Raw genomic sequence first — 20,811 nt, forward strand, 5'->3', positions numbered from 1 at the left:
AGGTCCAGTCCCTAATAGCCTATTTGTGCATAACATGGACGAAAACAACAATTCAATCAAAGCACGTTGATACAGTGCAGATGCAGACACCATTAGATTCTTCTTCGTAAAATGAGAGGGGAAACGCTCTCTGCTTCTAGATAATATTTTTGCTTGGAGTTCTATTATTGCCAAGGCACGTGGCTTGACTAATAGGATTCTGACTCTTGAATTTACTCTTCTCTTCCTTCACAATCTTGCACATAAAAAACTACACACACACAAACTCACCAATAAACAACACAACATGTGAACACGTCCACACAAATTCACATCTACCCACTCAACTCCTAGCACTGTCTCAGTCAAATAGACGTACTGAAACACACACTACACTATCAAGAAAACGACCACAAAACAAGTATCATATTAACACAGTTTGTAAATCGGGTTTGTTCTGGACTACCGAAGAACCCCGGTACCAGATCCTGCGGATTACATTGTAACTTGCAGGAATCTATCTATATGTTGAACCAAATAAAGTCAGAGGAAGTGAATGCCCCATTTTCTTGAATTTTTTAAAACTGATTCCATTCTTGTTACGGCGATGTATAGAACAATAGAGCACTAAAGAGAATTTAGTTGACGTACTCTCTACTCTTTTGAATTATCGTTTGTATAATGTTAATAAATTTAATAATACTGATAGTGACACTAAAATTGAAAAATACACATAAAAAAATTAATAGAAAAAGCAGCAATTAATTCATTTTCGATACGAGACTTTATAGGTGTGTTTCACCTACGTCACAAACATTGTGGGATCAAGCAGCCATGATTGAGGCAAGTTCTTGTAAAGGTATGGATTTTCAAGCAGGTGGGAGGGAGATTTGAACCTTGTTTACGATGGTACGTTGTGAATTATTCGGTTGTTGAAGATAAACTCACTTTTATCCTCGAATTTTCCGAGAAAGAACAGAAGGTGCCCTTCACGGCACACGACTCTATAATAGGGATGGCCAAACGGATCCGGATCCGAAAGTTCCGGATCTGGATTCGGATCCGAAAGTTCCGGATCCGAATATTTCGGATCCGGATCAGGGGCTGAAAGTTTCGGATCTGGATCCGGATCCGAAAGTTTCGTATCTCAATCCAATTATAATATTACCACACCTTAAAAGGTATTATGATCTTCGATTACAAAGAATTTTTTCATTAGTTAGTCCAACAAGAATTTTTTTCAAGTGATGTTCCTAAAATACTTTGCTACGCATCGGCTAACACACTCGTGCACAAAAATAATCTTACTTGTTTAACATAAAATATCAGAGGTGATTTTGTAAATGTCATTGAAACGAATATGTATTCATTCGAATGTATTGGAAATGAAAACACACATAAATGTGAGACATTCCATTCCAGGATGAAACCTTTAACACATATAACAAGATGGAAATGTTATACAAAAATTATACAATTGTTCTACAGTTACAGTTTTACAAATTAAAATAAAACATTATATATATGCACTGTTATATAATTACAAAGTGTAAGACTAACAAGGGAGGTTATCTAAGTGTCCCCCTCCGATTTCCATAAAACTTGGCAGGCGTATAGTGGGGCCCAAAGGAAGAAATACGTGTTTTTTTCAGCTAAAAAAGTTTTAGGGGGCAAAACCCCCTCAAATGTCAAGATGAGGACAAATTGAAGTGAGAATCTGACCCCTGTGTCCCTCCGATTTCATGAAACTTGGCAGGTGTATAGTGGGGCCCAATGGAAGAAATACGTGTTTCTTGTTTCAGCTAAAAAACGGTTTTAGGGGGCAAAACCCCCTCAAATGTGAAGATGAGGACAAATTGAAGTGAGGATCTGACCCCTGTGTCCCCCTCCGATTTCCATGATACTTGGCAGGTGCGTGTATAAACGGGCCCAAAGGAAGAAATACGTGTTTTGTTTTGTTTCGGCTAAAAAACTGATTTAGTGGGCAGCCCCACCCCCTCAAATGTCAATATGAGGACAAATTGAAGTGGGGTCTGACCCCTGTGTTCCCCTCCGATTTCCATGAAACGTGGTAGGTGTATAGAGGGGCCCAAAGGAAGAAATACGTGTTTCTTTTTTGTTTCAGCTGAACACTGTTTTAGGGGGCAAAATCCCAGAAGCGTGCGGTAAAGAGATGCGGGGCAAGCGCCGCTTGCGTTGTTTTTTAAAACACTTTTGATATCTTAAGTTCGTGTTTTTCAATGCCTTTATACACATTAGAATGGAATTTATTTACTATAAGATATTTACATTTCAGAATTTTCATTTCCCCTATGTTCTGTTCTTTTGGCTTGAAACATAAACCAGCTACACTCTTGACGACGCTGGGCGATGCGGCACGATTGACCGCGTTAGAAGAAGAGGACTGCTCGCCTTTCTCCCCGCTTTTCCAGTGACTTATGCAGTTCTTCCATGGTCACTGTCCGTCCCCGTCCACGAAGAAAAAAGGCGAGGGCAAGCAACTCCAAGACCGCATCTGTCTTTGGCAAGGGTGTTGGAAAGAATTCGTCCACAAGTGTTGCTAACTTCCAGAATTTTCTGTGCATCCGTAGCACCACTTAATGCGGTACGATTTTCATGTTTGAAGCTGTATAGTAATCAACAAATTACATTATTAAGTTAGCCAGTTATTACCAGTCGTATATGATTTTATAAGAAGTGAAATCACAGCCGGTACTTGAACATATTCGTCGTGTGGTCAGTTACTCGGAAATATGGAGGGTATGTAACACTGCGAAAAGGAAGGTTAATTTAGAAGCGTGGGTGCTGCGAATGCTTGTTGTTTTTTACTGTGATACTGTGCTGTGTTTTTCTGTTTATGTGTCGTGTTTTTGTACCTGGTGTAAAAGTATGGTTCTATATTGAAAATTTCCGCCATGGGTGACATACCAGACGAGCCATCGATTTGCAGTGGTGCAGGTAAGGACTTGATTAGGGACCTTCTTTCAAAACCATTCAGTTCGAGAACATATGGTGAAAAGTTGGAGCTTGTGAACCATGAGCGACCGTGTCCTGAACTGTGCATAACCAAACCAACTAAGAAAGATGGGAAAGTTTTCATTAGGCATTTTAAAACATCTCAGTACAACAATATTATGTGGTTATGTGGCAGCAATGATCTTAATAAATTATTTTGTTGGCCATGTGTTTTGTTCAATACAAATTTAGGACCATGGAACTATACAGGCTACAGTGACTTGAGCAATTTTTATAATGCAGTGCAAAGACATGAACGTTCCCAAAATCACATCTGAGCTTGCATCCAACTGAAGACATTCGGAAAGTCCAGAATTGATATACAATTAGATCTGCAAAAGAAAGCTGCAGTTTTAAAACACAATGAAACTGTGAAGAAAAACAGAGAAATTTTGAAAAGATTTATAGACGTAACATGTTTCCTTGGTAAACAGGAACTTGGATTTAGAGGTCATGACGAAACAAGGTTCAACCAATAGAGGAAATTACCTAGAATTAAGCAAATTGATAAGTAAATATGATCCTGTTCTTTGCAATCATTTGGAAACTGCAACAGTGTTTACTGGGCTCTCAAATAGAATTCAAAACGATCATATTGAAAGCATCAGTTCTTCACTAATGAAAGAAATTAAAACAGAAATCTCAGCTAGCACATTTGTTTCCATACTGCTTGATGAAGCGTCAGATGTCAGTAATAAGTCACAACTTTCAACAGTTTTACGATACGTAAGATCAGATGGTTTGGTTTGCGAGAGATTTATTTGCTTTGATGACGTCAGTAAAGACAGAACAGCAACAGTATTAAGCCAACACGTTTTCAAAGTAATTGAAGAATTTAATTTGGGCAACAAGATCGTTTCGCAGGCTTATGATGGTGCAGCAGTAATGGCAAGTGAACTGAATGGTTTACAATCAAAAGTACGTGAAAAGTATCCAGAAGCTATGTTTGTTCACTGCTACACGCATGTCTTAAATTTAATGCTGGTGCAATCTGCAAACAGCGTTAAGAAAGTAGTATTTTTTTCAAAACGCTCTCTGGGTTAGCTGCCTTTTTCTCTGTTTCTACCAAACGCACCGATCTACTATACCGAATAGTTCAGAAAAGGTTGCCACGTGTTGCAACCACAAGGTGGAACTTCAATTCTAGACTTGTCCAAACTGTTAATAATTACAGGGAATCTTTAATTGAGTTGTTCGAAGAAATTACAGACACCCCGCTGACTGGGACACCAACACTTACAACGAAGCTAGTGAGTTTTGTGGAAGACTAGGTAGCTTTCCATTTGTCTTTTGCTTGCAGTTATTTGATGAAATATTCCAATACATTGATGTTCTGTTCGATATTCTCCAAGCAAAATGTAATGACATATCATACTGCCAGAAAAAAGTAATGGAGTGTTTGAGGGTAATGGAAGACAAGAGGAACAGTTTCAACGCGTTCTGGAATCGAATGGAAATTCATAAGAATCTGTCAAAATTTTGTCAAAGAGGTGTTACATCCGACGAGGATGCCGTTCGGTACTACAGACGAGTATTCGTTGAAATTCTCGATACAATCACTATGCAAATAAGGACAAGATATGCAAACCTTGACAAACTTTCATTTCTCGAATTGCTAGATAGTAGAAAATTCCCACATAATTCTCAACATTTCCCTGACGGCACCTTACAATCTTTGCAGGCTACATATGGCCGTCATTTTGATTGCCTCCGCCTGAAAAGTGAACTAACTGTAATGTATAAATCTGAAGATTTCCGTGATAAAAATGTTTGTGATTTGTATAAGTACCTGCACCACATGCAACTCAATGGTTGTATGGCTGAACTACGTAAACTGTGTTTGCTGGTTATGATTATTCCTGTGACAACAGCATCTGTGGAAAGGTCATTTTCTGCCTTGAAGAGAATCAAAACTTACTGTCGCAGTAATCAAAGGCAAGAGCGTTTATCAAATTTGGCATTGCTTTCAATCGAAAGCACGTTATTAAGCGAGCTGTGCAATAGGGGCGAAGATTTTTATGGAGACGTGATAGATGAATTCACCAAGAAGAACAGACGGCAGGAATTCCAACTTAAGTAAGGTAATATTTTTTTTCAATTTATAATTTGATTGCTTAATATTTTTTCTGTATTTTTCATTTAAATTCTACGATTCGATTGAGCGAATGATAATTACATAAACACTCTATCGTCCTGTTAGTCATGATTCATAATTCTAGCTAAGTCAGAAACCGAAACCCGTCCGTTTATTTAAAATCGAAACTTTATGCTAATAGGATGTTTATTATTTTCAGGGTTAAAAAAGAACGTAATTTAATTTACAGTTGCCCTCAAATATCAGGTAAATCGTTATTTTCTTCATGGTTGGAATTTACAAGTTTATATCGAGAGGCTGTTTTTCTTCTTTAAAAACCGTGCGGTGAAGATTTTATTTTACGATATATATGCAGACACTCAAGCCCGATACGTCACCATTATGCACATTACTGTAAATGGGGATGTGTGTAAGCCTATATTGTATTTGAAATTGTTATAATTAACCGAAACGAAAAATTAACCCATCGCTTGCCTATGACGGAAGGTCACGGCACGCTCCTGCAAAATCCCCTCAAATGTCAAGATGAGGACAAATTGAAGTAAGGATCTGACACCTGTGTCCCCCTCCGATTTTCATGCAACTTCGCAGGTGTATAGAGGGGCCCAAAGTAAGAAATACGTGTTTTTTTGTTTCGGCTAAAAAACTATTTTAGGGGGCAAAACCCGCCTCAAATGTCAAGATGAGGACAAATTGACGTGGGGATCATCTGACACCTGTGTCCCCCTCCGATTCCCATGAAATTTGACAGGTGTATAGAGAGGCCCAATGCCCCCTGTTTCTTCCTATGCCATATTTACGTGGTTTCGGGGTCAGATCCCTACTTCAATTTCTCCTCATCTTGACATTTGAGGGGGGGGGGCTCTATACACCTGCCAAGTTTCATGGAAATCGAAGGGGGAGACTTAGACCTCCCTTGTAAGTGTATTAATTAATTACAAATCGCCAACGCGCACACACACAATATATATATATATATATATATATGTATATTAGCAGGTAACAATATGTTATAAGCACATTCTTACTTTCCAAAGAAGCGCATGTGGGATGGTAAAACGGATCCGGATCCGAATATTCCGGATCCGGATCCAAAAGTACCGGATCCGGATCCGAAAATTCTGGATCCGGATCCGAAAGTTCTGGATCCGGACCCGAAAGTACCGGATCCGGATCCGGATCTGGAAATTCCGGATCCGAAAAATTTTAGGATCCGAATCCTTAGGATCCGGAACCAACCGGATCCGAATTTCGGATCCACCAGGATTCGGATCTGGCCATCCCTACTCTATAATTGTTGGCGAGAATAAATCGTGCCAACATTAATGAACAAAACAAACATTACAGAGTGTGCAGTGAACGTTGCATCTCAGGTAAGTTCATCGTATTTCACCTTTCTCCGTGAATTTTAGTACAAAATATCGAACCGGTGTGTTTAATCATACTTGCAAGTAGTGTCCTCTTGTTTTTTGATAGAAAGGTGGTTTGACGTAAAAATGATAACATTCAAAGTTAAATTCATCTTGATAATTGTACGTTTGTACTTGATTATTTATATTTCGTTATTTAACACAAACTATTAGTCGATCCATGAGAAGAGATGCCGGTAGTAGGCTTTGCATACTGTCAGAGGAAAAAGCACTGCTTGGTTAAAACATAATGATATATCAAAGTATCCCAAATGGATTGATTAATTTCCTTCATTTTACTTCGCTTTACTGCCAGTTTTGGCTAATTGTTAAGACTAGGCTGAGTGATGATATGATGAAATTCATTAAGGGACACTCACAAAGGACACCTTTGCCCAAGCCGGGATTCGAACCAGAGACCTATAGCATCGTAGCGCGGTTTGTGTTAACCACTCCGTCACGGAGGATGCCATATCCCAAAATGTTAAAGCAAGTAGTCAAATTACTGTTTTCGAGCAACTCAATATTTCAAATTACAGCGCTTGACCAAACCTTGAAAGAAAACAAACGACTAGGTTAGAGCCTTCGAATTTACAGGTAATCTGTACTGGATGTAAATATTTCAAGCAGAATCCGAACCACTAATAAATACAAAAACAAATTAATTCCAGATAGCTGGGTCAAGTAAATAAACACATGTGGACTATGTGAAAGCGTCGGCCCCCCTATCCCTCGTTGCTATCCGCCCCTCTGGATTACTTCCTGTCTTAATCCCTCAATCTCTCCTTTCACCTCATCCTGGGTGCCAAGCGAGCAGATTATATTTGCGCCGGAATTACAAAAGGGGGGGTTTCACATAACAATTTATATTTTTATGTCGCTGGTTCGTTTACACATATACAGCAAGTGAATATACAACTGGTTAAATGGACAGTACCGTTGTTCTTGAAATCATAACATTCTCGTAGGATATATTGGTTTATTATACGTAGTTATATATATATATATATATATATATATATATATATATATATATATATATATATATATATATATGTATATATATATACATATTTTACAGAGCGTTTCCATGAGTGTCTTGCATAGACCAAATGACCAAATCTCTAAATCAATATATTTGCGCACCTATGGCATAACCATCGATACTTCCTTTACCGCAGAGTTAACATAACTTTCTCCGTGGGCCTATCCTCAGCTTAAATGATATTCCGTTACAAATGCGTTTCCTTACGCCTTCACTCCTTCCTTTGGGCATCAATTATTCAATACGGAAATATCCACAAAATCAAAGCTTTTTCTAAAAGGGGACTTGGGACAGCAACAGGGGCTGCCATAACCAGATGCTACATTATTATATCCAGTTTAGCCACCATAAGTGGACTAAACTTGAGGAGACGTTCCTCTTCCGTCGATCAATGGGGAAACACTGTTTTTTCGCTAAAACCCACTGGCCTTTTTTATAGCCGTGGTAAACGTCCGTGGACGTGGACCCCGTAGGGTTGGAAAATTCCACTGCCAACGGTCTTTTGTAAGACAGCTAGCTCCCCCAACCGGGGAGGTAAAAAACAGGGGAATCTAACATCCAGCAAAGCACAATCCAATAAGCACATACACTTACATGCAATAACAACATAAAAGTACACTCATGGAAACATATTACTTAACCCTACACCTTGTAGCTGGCCAGCAATTAATTATTACAATATACCAAAACCAGTAATGGTCAATCCGACCGTTACAACTACAGTTGGCCAAAGGTTTAGGCCCCTTTTATTTTGTTATCGTTATGGATCTACACCGAAAAACTTCGCTTTTTCTCCATATCTTTTTCTGTCGATTTTCTGTCAGATATTTTGCACAGTTCTAACAACTAACAAGAAACGTTTACTTGGCGCAGGTATAACGAACACTACGTGGCGAGTATTTCCTTACACATGCAAACAACTTGGACACGAACAGGGCGGCGGTGCGAACCCTGACGTCACATGAAACGCACAAATACATCGTTGAGCCTTCATACTTCTAAATCACAAATCATATTAAGTTAATCTTCTACATGGGTTTTGATCACTGGCGTGCACAGTGAAGTAGCTAACCCCACCCCTTCCAGAAATTTTGAGAAAACTAGCGACACTTGTGAATGATATCTTCCGCTTCACTTCTCAGAGGAATTTCTTGTCCTGGCATTCTTACCCGGGCACACTGCTGTAATCCCGGCTCGTGTATATCTAATTTCCGCCAGCTTACCGCGAGGAAGCCATCACTGAGGCCTTCAATAGAAGCATCTCAAGCAGAGGGAGCAAGGGGGAAGTGATAAGTAGACCTCGGATTTTAGGTTTTTAACCTATTTTTTTCCTTTACAGGTAAATAAGAAATAAAAAGTTATATCAGTTTCATTAAAAAAAACGAAACAACTGACTAAGTTTTATAGTGCCTAAAATAAACTATTTTGCTTGTTAGAACCTATTTTAGGTTTATGTACCTAAATTAAACCTTTTTTAGGTTTTTATATTATTTTAGGTTTTATAGGATTTTTATATCTCAGAAGTATTTACTAGGTTTGGTGGTGAAATAATTCAATGACTGGCGTGTTTGAAACACGTTATCTGTCAATTTTCCTCCCTCCAAGAATATGATGTTTATCAAAGTTTTTTTTAAAAAAAAAATGTCTGACGTTACTGTTACCTGCAGACAGTGGCGGCGAAAGGGGACAGTTCTCCCCTACTTTTTACTCTTAATGCTAAGCCTTGCCTAAACTGACCTTGCCCCCTCCCCATTCTCAGTTTTGGCACCCACTCATCTGTACTGCCTGCAGAGTCCCAAGTGCAAACTTCTGATCTGTCCGGCCTTGCTCACTCTCGTGTCAGTTTGGTCCTTTATGGCATTCACGCCTTGCGAAGTAATGTTTCAGCATTCAAATTTACACTACTGACTATGTTTCTGTTGAAAGTTTCAGCACATGAAGTGATCTTCACAGACAAAAGGCGGAGTTTGAGTGTTGATATCGCAAAAAGATTCATGGTGGTCACTAGGACCATGATAAAATTCAAATATAATTCCTGGTTTTCAAGGCAAACTTTCCAAAAATTCAAGCAGATGTTTTCTCTATTTCAACCTACGTATTACCGACTATCACCCTTTTTTCCACAGACAAAAATATTAACGATATAAAGGGTTTGTATTATTCCAATGTACCAAATAAATATATACCTAATCAACTTCAAGATATATTACTTTTCAATAGTCTTCCGTCTGTCAGATAGATTGTTCTGCAAGAGACACTAACAAAGTAAACGGATTGAGAAAATTTGGTTATATTTTCCATGTAGCTTTCTATTTCTTCCTAAAGAAAATAATAAAATAAAACATAAGCAACTGAGAGATACTTTCCTCAGTTCATTTATAAACATGTATAGACTTTATGGGATTTGGATTAATAAAAGTTGCAATTTTTCACGTCTACGGAAAAAAAATTGGAATAGAGAATACATCCGCTTTTACCATTTTTTCATGTTTTGCCAAAATATATGAATGATTTCCAGAGCTAATTATTCCCGAAATTCAAGGAATTCCAAGTGAGTAGCCACCCTGATATTGTGCAGCAAATTATACATACGTAATTCATTTTTTCATATCAACAAGTAACATTTTCGAACAGCACAACTACAGTATTATAATAATTTATAGATAATTTAAAAAATGATATAAATAAATGAAATTTGGTTATTACAGTTCTTGTGAACTTTTATTTTTAAGAATTGTATCTAATCAGTATTTTTCAGGAATTTTGTACCAAATTAAGTCTTTTTACAACCTATTTCAGGATTTTTTAGCCTAATTTAAGGTTTTTAGAACCTATTTCGGGATTTTTAGAACCCTTTTTTAGGATTTTTAGAGCCTATTTTAGGAACCTAAAAGCACACTTTTTAGAACCTAAAAATCCGAGGTCTAGTGATAAGTGGAAGGAAGGCACGTGAGCAGGAAAAAAAGAACAAACACCCTTTCCCCTTTATATACTCCCAAGTAGTGATGTGCGTCATAAATTTATCTACACACCAGTGTTTGAAAGAAACAGGAGTTTTTAAGGAATTGTAACTGTAACTAGCTACTTTTAAAACTATTTAAGTAACTGTAAGAGAGTTACATATTTCCAGTAACTCCTTAACATTACCCTAATCAGAATTTCTGGTTGCAATTCTATTGCAGACTAGCGAGACTCTGGCGTCTGGACACTGATCCTCTATGGGACTCGTGTCTTGTGCTGTGTTTGTGATTGTCCTTGCATCGTATCACAATTCATTCTCATCTTCGCAGTTAGCCAAAAGTGGAAGAAAAGCGAAGTAAAATAAATCAAATCAATCAATCAATCGATAGCTCTTGGTCAGTCGAAGCATTTAAAATGAACGATGATTAAATTATATTTATGAGTCCATATTCAGAAAGAAACATTCATGTTAGGCTAGATTCGAACCAGGAACTTTCAGTTGCTAGAGTCAGTTGGCCACTCAAAGCGCTCGGGCACGGGTTCGATACCCGGTCGGTAAAGGCATATAGTGGTTCGGATCTCACATTAAACTGCATGCCCAGTCTCGGTGAGCCTTTATGTACGAGAGTGGACTTTAATTCAAAGGCTCCGCCCGGAGGTATCAATTTTGCTCGCAATATAAATATGATACAAATAATAATTATACATGTTTCTGCACACAGCGTTTCCAGGGGTATAAATGGTGAACATTTCTGAAGGCGCCCAAATGTCAAGCTGATCTACGTAGTACACCCTGGACAGCATTGTTCGAGACTCCTGAGGTTCTGACGCCTGGACACAACCGTCGGTATAATCCTCTGTATAACTTGAATTGTGTCCTGCTCTTGTATTTCTGATTCTCCTTTCGTCAATGTCATTGTCATCTCTGCGATTAGCTAGAAGTGGTAGAAAAGCGAAGTAAAATAAACCAAATCAATCCATCCATTCTTCTCCTGAGTTCTAATAGTCTATTCTAACTCGAAGCATGTGTCCTTATTCTTCGTTATCGTACTACCAACCCAGTCAAAACTTATTTTTTAAGCCCACGACATGATGTATTCGGATGTCAATTTTTCAAATTACTTACTGCCTGCCCTGTGGCCGAGTGGTTAGCACATCGCGCTGCGACGCCAAGGGTCCCGGGTTCGAATCCCGGTCGGGCTTGGTTGTTTGTGAATGTCCATTCATCAATTTAATCACTCATCCCCATCTTCGCAAATTAGCCAAGAGGCACAAAACGCGAAGTAAAATAAACTAAATCAATCAATCAAATCATATTTCAAATTACTGACTTGAAAATATGTCACAAACATAAAGCTGTAGTTGAATACAAATTCCCATGTGCAATGACTCAAGTTTAATTACTAATTTAACAATACAATGGTGTTAAACAATGTAAATATTTTAGTCAACTTTACAATAAACCGAGGATTGTATAGGTAAAGAGATTAGGTGGTAATATAAAGTTTAAATTGTATATTGACAAGCATTTTAAGGCAACAATAAAGTTTTTGTGAATTTTATTAACAAACTAAGAACAAAACATATGTATTTATTGTGTGAAATGGAGCGCCAACTTTTAACAGAAGTTTGAGATTGAGATAAAGGAAAGGCTGAAAATACTATAATGATATTTCTTCTTTTGTAAACAACCAGGGTATATTTATTGTGATATCACTACACTTAATGCAATAGTTTTATTATGAGTTGGAATTGTTGATTTCTAAAACTATACGATTACTGTTTTAGTGTGCATCATTCATAATGCATATTAACAGTCTCTGGCTAATTTAACATATTGTGAAGTATTACAGTGTTCTGTTCACTGGCGGATTCACAAAAGTTTCGAGGAAGGGTCCAACATATAGAAACGTTCCCTCTTGTTTTCACCCCAGGAACTCTCAATTTTTTAAAAATTACATTTCCATTAATGTTAACAATTTTATTTCGCTCCACCAGTGGCGAATCGTCGCAACACACAACGGTGCCACTGCAGTTCAATCGAGAATCACTGGTGTGCCCCAACTTCATGAAGAAAATTAAATAAAAAGTTCACACAGCTATAGGAAAAAAAAAAACGGTCATCTCCTCTGGAGTCATATTTTTTAGCAAGCCTTCTAAATTACGGGGACTTTGATCTTGTATAAAACAAATGCCTAGTAATGATATTCTGCACCATCTCAATGAGGTTCGGCTAATGCTTATCATTCTCATTGTAGTTTTTTATGTTTCTACTCTTCTGGTTTCATAACAGTATTCAATATTTCAGAGCAGAAAACTTTGGTAGAAATTTCATTAAAAAACGAGTGAAAAGAATAAATACCTCAGTGAGGAATTTTCTATGCTCAGTTCCTGCCGGCCCCCATGGCGGAATGGTTAGCACATCGCGCTACGACACCAGGGGTCCCGGGTTCGAATGCCGGCCTGGGCATGGGCGAAGTAAAATAAAGCAAATCAATCAATCAATCTATGCTGAGTTCCTGTGGCATAAAGAATACTAGTAACATAAGAAATATGCCGAGAACAGCTTGGTGCAAGCCTGCCTGAATATTATAAAACTAACACATTCTAACTGACGAGGTTTTAGTTAGTGGCATACTCAAGGGGAAAACCCAGGCTATATGGAACATCCACTAAATCCGCCCCTGGTTCAATCCTCTATTGGGTGTATTGAATGATTTAATTAGGTGGTTGTACGTCGCTAGTTCTGATGGTTTGGATCATCGCGACAAGGGGGTGAATGGGTGATATGATAAATGGATGAAGGGACATTCACAAACATACATGGATGACAGAGCTATTGTGGATATAATTGTAGGGTTCATATTTGTCACATGAATAGAGAGTAGAGTCAGTTTCAGTTATTATCCGAAGAAACAATAGTCTTGAACCGTAACAACCCGCCACTATTAATATCTTCCATACTACACAATTGTGGGTTTCTACGATCCAAATTAATATATTTTTTAAATTTTTTTTTTAATTTTCCTATATAGTGTCACTTTACTTTAACCTTTGGCTAATCGAGATGATGAGACTCTCAAAAAACACCCATGTTCAGGCCAGAGACTCCTGAAATCTCCAATCAGTAAGAATATGTACTAGTTTAAACATGATGCTCCTGGCGTATGATTGGTACTAGCTACGTTGATATATAATGCTAAGATGTGAGCATAATGTCATGTGTGTTTCAATATAAGATGGTACCGCTGTTTCCTTCTTCCCTAGTCTCGTGGGTGGTAGGCCTGGAGTGGAAGCAGTGCGTGCAGACGGAGTGTGCCATCGGGACCTTCCACTGCAACAGCAGCAACCTGTGCGTCCAACAGCAACAGAACTGCGACGGCAACTCCGACTGCCCGGACGGCAGCGACGAGTGGAACTGCAGTGAGTACTCTAGTCTGTTGAATGTTACTAACTCTTACATTTATGTAGTGCAACAGTGGAACTGCACCGCAGACCAGCAATCCTTAAGGCTGCTGGAATGCTAATATTTTAAAGAAACATTAAATTCGTTGAACATGGCAGTTTTACTTACGTACAAAAAACACAATAAACGTGACGTCTCGATCCTGTATAGGCGCCTTCTTCACCTGGTGGCGAAAATTTGAAGTAATTATTTTTCGTTGGTATTTTCTTCCCCATGCTTTTCATGGCCTCGACACCAAGTTCCACTGCAATCCGTTGCTTCGAAAAGGCTCCAGAGGGCTCTGAGATTTGAATCTTTAATACTAACCACTGTGACGTTTTTCCTACGCTTTTCGTAATAAAAAGTATTACGTAATAATTCCGCGTGGAAAAGCTTCACACTTCCTCATTCTTCGTACGCCTTGCGTCACTTTTGTCTTTGTTGGTTATACTAGTCCCCGCTAGAGGTCTCCACTGACCTTTTGCTCGGAGCTCGCTTCTCGAGCAGGCAAACACAGTTCAGTTCCGACTTCGCAGAGCTTCGCGAAACAGCCAGCGTGACTCGGGTCACGAGAGGAAGACAGAGAGAGTATGAGGCGTGTTTAAGTGTGCAAGTTGTCTCGCGGGTCGAGACTTTACATTTTTTGATTTTGTTTGCACGCAACGTTACTGGATACTCTCTCTCAATTCAACGCCAAGTACTATAAGTGCCTTCGTCTCACACCTTTTTGCCGCTTACAAATTAACATGGGGCAGAACTGCATTTTTCTAGACGAACTTTGCACGCGTAAATGGAGTGACATTTGACTGAAGTGAGAACATTACCAGACCCTTGTCAGATTAGTCCAGTCTCCAACAACGCGGACCAGTATACAGGATTGTGACTGAGGAATAAGCCGATGGACGTTTCGAGACGTTACCCCCACGCTCTGATGTCAGAACGAGAAGGAAGCCAGGGTGTCGTTTGACGTATCGCCCATAGCAGAGTTGTATTGGTCCTTGGAACATTTTTGAGCAGTTTATCGGAGGTACGTACAGTGTCAACTCCCCCCTTGTTTCTGCGAAGTGCAAATCGTGAATTGTGACAGATCCGTGTACATTTATTATGGCTGAGTCAAAAGTTTAAATAAGTAAAAAAGGGAAAGAAAGGGCGACAAAAGTATAACCTATTCAAAATCGCAAATTGATCACACATTAATTAATTAATGAGCAACGAGTTGTTAGATCTATTGCATTACAATAAAAAGGGAAAAATGGAACTTGCGACGTTTACGTAACATTAAAATTAAGCAAGGCGTACGCGTGACAAATTTACCATTCACCATTGCGAATGTTTAAATACTAAAATAATTAACGCGAGGGTGGCACAAATTAAATTAAAGTACTGGGAGCATCAAAGAAAAGAAAGTAGGATTGTATAATTTATTGTAAGATAAAGAAAAGAGGCAATAGTGGATCATTTGTTAATCAATTGTGAGTATTTGATCTCGTGTACTAATAGATTTACGATGTGTACAATTGAAAGGATTTAATTGGAATTACATTCACGTTCTTGTTACCGTTTAGATTTGTAATATATTCTTAATATGTCAAATGACAGATTGTAGATCAAAAGAATGATTTGTCGAAGCTATAATTGGAATGATTTTTAATGAAGATAAAGTGGGTATGTACATGATAAATTGTTTCTCATGTTGGTTGTTAATTGAGATATTAATCGGTCTTGTTTGAGATTAAATCTAATAAATTTTTGACTCAAGTCTTTGAACTTTGCATACTGTCCTATTCTTTTCTTCAGAAACCTTCCACGAGAAAAGAAGTAATGAGGTTACTATTGGTAAGAAAAGAAGTGGTGAATTTAATTGAGTAGTATTGGTTACATATTTTATGAATGATTAGTGTGCCCTTTCGTATTGCAGGATTCTTTAGTGAATAGCCAAACCAGAGTGAATTTTCCACGATATTTTGTGAACATATTTTTGTTTATAAGTCCATTTTGATTGGTTTTAGGTGGGGCGCGCATAGTGGATTATATCCCTTTCTTTTCTTTTTGCCCACTCTTATGGATTGGTTCTCTTTTGAGACTGAGGTGGCGGTGATAAACGCTGGCCATTAACCTCAACAAACTTGTGACTTGTAACTGTTGGTTGTTGCTTAATTTAAAGCGCGTACCTTAATTGATCCCGGACCTGTTTTTGCACGCTTCCCACGAGGCTTCATTGCCCTTTTTCTCGTACGCGACCAACACGTTACACCACACGAGTACATTGAATTATTGAGTCTCTTGGAATTTTATTGGAATGTTCAGGCACTTTGTAAATACTGAAAGTGAAGTTGCTATGACAACGGGACTGTATTGTTTCTGCCACAGGCCATGAAGTGGAGAAGAAATAACTTCATTAGAAAGCAACATGAGAGAAGAATGCTTCACTGAAAACAATCGGAGCTCGTCGACAAAGAACAAACAGAAAGTTCATTAACATCGTTGGAAAAAGTGTTCTTGATAGTAAGCAACCTCGAAAAGGCAATAATAAATAGACAGCATGGAAAGTTATGTAATTGATATTGAATGATTTTTTTTTTTAAATATTAGATTGCCAAGTCGAATAAATACAGGATGTTTCAAAATGATTAGGATTTCGTATGACCGTATATTTGGATCTTTTAAAGTCAGAGTTGGAAGCAAATGGTCAATGTGAATGAAATCTCATAACAATTCATATCATACATTGTAATAAGTACTCGATGTGGCCTCCTTTAGTTACACCAACACCATCTATGTGATTCGTGCCGTTCTGGCTCCAACATGTTCATTCACACTGACCCCACAGCAGCTACAATGGGATTTTTCAACTCATCCCGAGTTTGGGCAAAGACAGCAAGTACGCAATATCCTTAGCCCTTCATTGGCATACGTGTTCCACAGTAACGTGGTTGTTTATGTGTGAGTGTAGTGATCATATATGTATTTATTTGCTTTCGTCATTTTTCGAATATCATTTTACATTCATCATATCAGAAATCATTTATAAATATTTATTGCCAACTATGTAAGAGTATCTCTCAGAATTTAAAATTTATTTTATTTGTTATTATATAGTAACAAAATTATACTCTTGAATTGCAATATGGCTTAATTGCAGTAATAATTAATGTTTAGTTGTTTATATATTTTATATGTGAGTGAGAGTCTGGAAGTTGCAGTGTGGAAAGTTTCCTTGATCCGTGATTTATGTTAAGGCACTCTGAGGGAGAGTTCGTGGAGTCGGATGCTGCATCTTAAGTTTTCATTTATGACTTTATGTAGATATTTCATATATGCAATGTACCTACGTCATTCTGGGGTATTAATGGTAAATTTTTGAGCAGATCTTTCTTGCATAACATTAGTAATAAAATCCATAATATACTACATGTTGACCTGGGGATGTACACATTCAAGTACTTTGGGGTAATACTAACAAATGAAAATGATATTAATGAGGAAATAAAAAGTAGGCTTAATTCAGGAAACGCATGTTACTTCTCTCTTCATAAACTTTTGTCATCACGTTTAATATCTAAGAAACTAAAAGTTAAAATATACAATACAGTAATTTTGCCAGTAATATTATATGGATGTGAAACTTGGTCCCTTACATTGAAAGAGGAACATAAACTGTGAGTATTGGAAAATAATATCCTTAGGAATATATTTGGGCCTAAAAGGGATGAAGAGACAGGTGAGTGGAAAAGGTTACATAATTTAGAACTACATAATTTGTATTTATGTCCAGATATTATTAGAATGATTAAATCAAGAAGACTTAGGTGGGCAGGCCATGTTGCAGGAATGGAAGAGGAAAGAAGAGATTAGAGGATTCTTGTTGGGAGACCTAATGGTAAGAGACCAGTAGGTAGACCAAGACAAAGATGGAGGGATAATGTTGAGATGGAAATAAAGGAAATTGGTAGGGATGGAAAAGAGTATATATATCTTGCTCAGGATAGGGACATATGGAAGGCCTATGTTGCTGCAGTCATGAATCTTCGGGTTTAAGAAGGCTAGAGAGTTTGTTAGTTGCTTAGTTAGTTGGATATCCACTTTTATAATTCCAGCCCCTCTGAAAAAAAAATATCCTGCGTACGCTAGTGCCGCACGTGGATATTTTTTCAGGATTTTTTAGACTCTCGATTTATTCTGGAATCGGTGCTGTTTCTAAAAGGCACATCGAGCAGGGGGTATTGAAAAAAGAAGTAGCCGAATTCTTGAAACGCGATGAAGACGCCTCTCACTCGTTGGTGCTCGAAAGCAATATGAAAACCTTCTGTCGATAACAGACGCCGCCGAGAATCAGAGTCTAGCAACCCCCTCCACCCCATTGTTTTCCAATATTCTCCTGAGAAATGTCATCCCATATTCGACCCTCTGCTTTCTGCTATTGTTAATCCCCCTTTATCTTTTCGGGCACTTCTGCCCCATAAATCAACTCGTGCATAAACGTTCCGAAACACACTTCACATTCAAATAAATACCTGTCTCCGCTTGTATTGATTTATAAGTTGGCCTCCTGGAATTTCAATTCAGCTTGCGCGGGCGTCTTGTGCATATTGGTGTTCAGCCTGTCGCTTGGTATTCTTTACATTTGGAGAGGCGCTTGCAATCAACATAGGAACACACTGCAGTGACATGCAAGATCAAAACTGCTCTGATGAGAAATATAGAGTTGACATAAATGATGCTCCCGATTGGAAACGTATACAGGGTGAACCCAAACGAAGTTTACAATTTCTGATTGTAATTAAGATAAAGTTCCCCATGCACTTTGCACCATACCATGATGTATATATAAGTGGAAGTGGGGTCGGGACCCACAGATTCTCGATCTCGGCCATTTTGGAGGTGATGTGATCAGCACTACACCCCCCCTGAAAATGGCTGGAAACAACAAGAAAAGTAAAAAGTCAGTCCCCTGTCCTTTCTTTAATCGTGAAAATGTCCTTTTTGACGTCCTTAGCAACGTCCGTTTTCAGGAGGGAAATCCTACATTGTTTCTATGATAAATTCCTAGTTTGAAAAAGTGCGTCAAACAAGAGTAACATCTAGATAAGGAGATTCAGTCCAGATATAGATATTGGTACTCATTGCGAACATGTATATCGTTGCTATTTATTTCGGGTTTTCCATGTTTGTTGTTGACCATGGAAACGGACGTTGCTAGGGAACTTAAAGATTTTTTCTTTCACCCAGGAAACTAGGTGAGTAAGTTATACTTGAATTTTCGTATTTCAAAATTTCAGAATTTATTACAGAGGCAAGGTAGGAATTTGAGGGGAATGACGGAAAACAATAATTTTTCAATTATGTTTAAAAATGTGAAAATGACAAACGAAGTATATATTTCTTTTCTAATTTAGTGTAACTTTTAAATTCGTTTAAATAAAACGTCTAACAATTTTAAACAGACAGTACTTATCCAGTTTATTATGAAGAAAATATACAATAATAGTTTGAATAATACGCATAACGTTGTGTTCTAAAATGTTCAAATAAGTGTACGTACTCACTGTTTGAAAGACATTAAGAGAATTGAGGTACACCATCTCTTAACATGCGAGCACAAAGGACATGGCCCAAGGTCAAATCGACGTAACCGCGAGTCCACATATAATGGAAACATAATCCAAAGTGAAGGGAAATATGGTCTCCGATTGACATTTCACAATACATAGGGTATGTCCTCTGAAAAGTTTAAAACTACAGCCACTGGCGTACGCAGGACTTGTACAGGTGGATATTATATATATGCGTTTGGGGGTGAAGGGGGAATACGATGTAACATATTTCATAATTATCATTTTGACCTATTAAAAGTTGTAATCCGATGTTATTTTAAGGCGAGGTTGCATTTACTCTGGGTTACACAGGGTTCTCTACTGCTTCCATTTGAAAATTTGATTTCGGGAAGATTGTAGCCCAATCAACCCCTTTCTGCGTACGCCAGTGACTACAGCACTGCTTGCTATGTATATTTACTAATACTTTCACTGATGGATAACACTATGAAACATTCATCTGATATATATGTATTTTCTTTCCAGCTGATGAGCACGAGAGGAATTTCTGGGACTCGATGTTTCTCAAACCTCCAACCGCAGATTTGGATGAAGAGGAAGATGAATGTAGTAAGTACTAGATTTCCTTTCAAAATAACGCAAGTTATAAAATTATAATATTTCGATTTCATATAGATTTAGCATTTTTGGAAATATTTAGAAAGGTTGGGATGTCAGGCATCACAATTTGCCAGAACTCAAATTGAAGGCAATAAGTATTTTCCTCATGGCTTCACATTTGAAGTCTCTCACTGAATTGAGAAAACCTGTGGTAGCAAATTATATATTCAAGATTCTGCAGGTAGCAACAACGCAGAGATTTAATTGGTTGTCCTGGCAGCTAATGAAATGACCCTGCAATAAGCGACGCATCTAGCTATCTGGGATCTTGTACGGCATTTACAGAATACTTAAGTGTGGATGGGCTTTCTGTATCTTTCTAATAATTTACTAAACATTATTGTACCAATACTTCCACCTGCCGGTTGGTTCGAAGGGATCTTGATAATTGATGGATCTTGCATGTGTCTCAAAAACAAGTATTTGGAAAATACCTTTGGTTTTGAAGAACAATATTTATGTTTCAACATCTGAAATATTTGAATTCAAAATTTATCCTAATGTCTTCATGGTAATATTTGGTATAATCTCTTGGCAATGGTAGTTTGACAAATTAGCTGATAGGCCACAGACTACTAACTAAAACATTAGTTAAGAATTCAGTGATCCCGGGTTGGAATCCCGGCATGAGTATGGATGTTTTTCAG

At 37.9% G+C, this 20,811-nt stretch overlaps 1 long non-coding RNA gene across 1 annotated transcript in view; it reads left to right on the forward strand.

Moving 5' to 3' along the window:
- The window catches only part of LOC145982543 (uncharacterized), a 71,746-nt gene extending 51,622 nt beyond the window's left edge, over positions 1–20,124 (forward strand). The window contains exons 2-3 of the long non-coding RNA XR_014441071.1: positions 13,772–13,927; positions 20,030–20,124. This is a non-coding gene — a long non-coding RNA (uncharacterized LOC145982543). The remainder of the gene's footprint in view (positions 1–13,771; positions 13,928–20,029) is intronic.
- The last annotated feature ends 687 nt before the right edge of the window (positions 20,125–20,811 follow it).

Source organism: Lepisma saccharinum, unplaced genomic scaffold (assembly GCF_977018435.1).
Source record: "Lepisma saccharinum unplaced genomic scaffold, izLepSacc3.1 HAP1_SCAFFOLD_238, whole genome shotgun sequence".
Lineage (NCBI taxonomy): Eukaryota > Metazoa > Arthropoda > Insecta > Zygentoma > Lepismatidae > Lepisma > Lepisma saccharinum.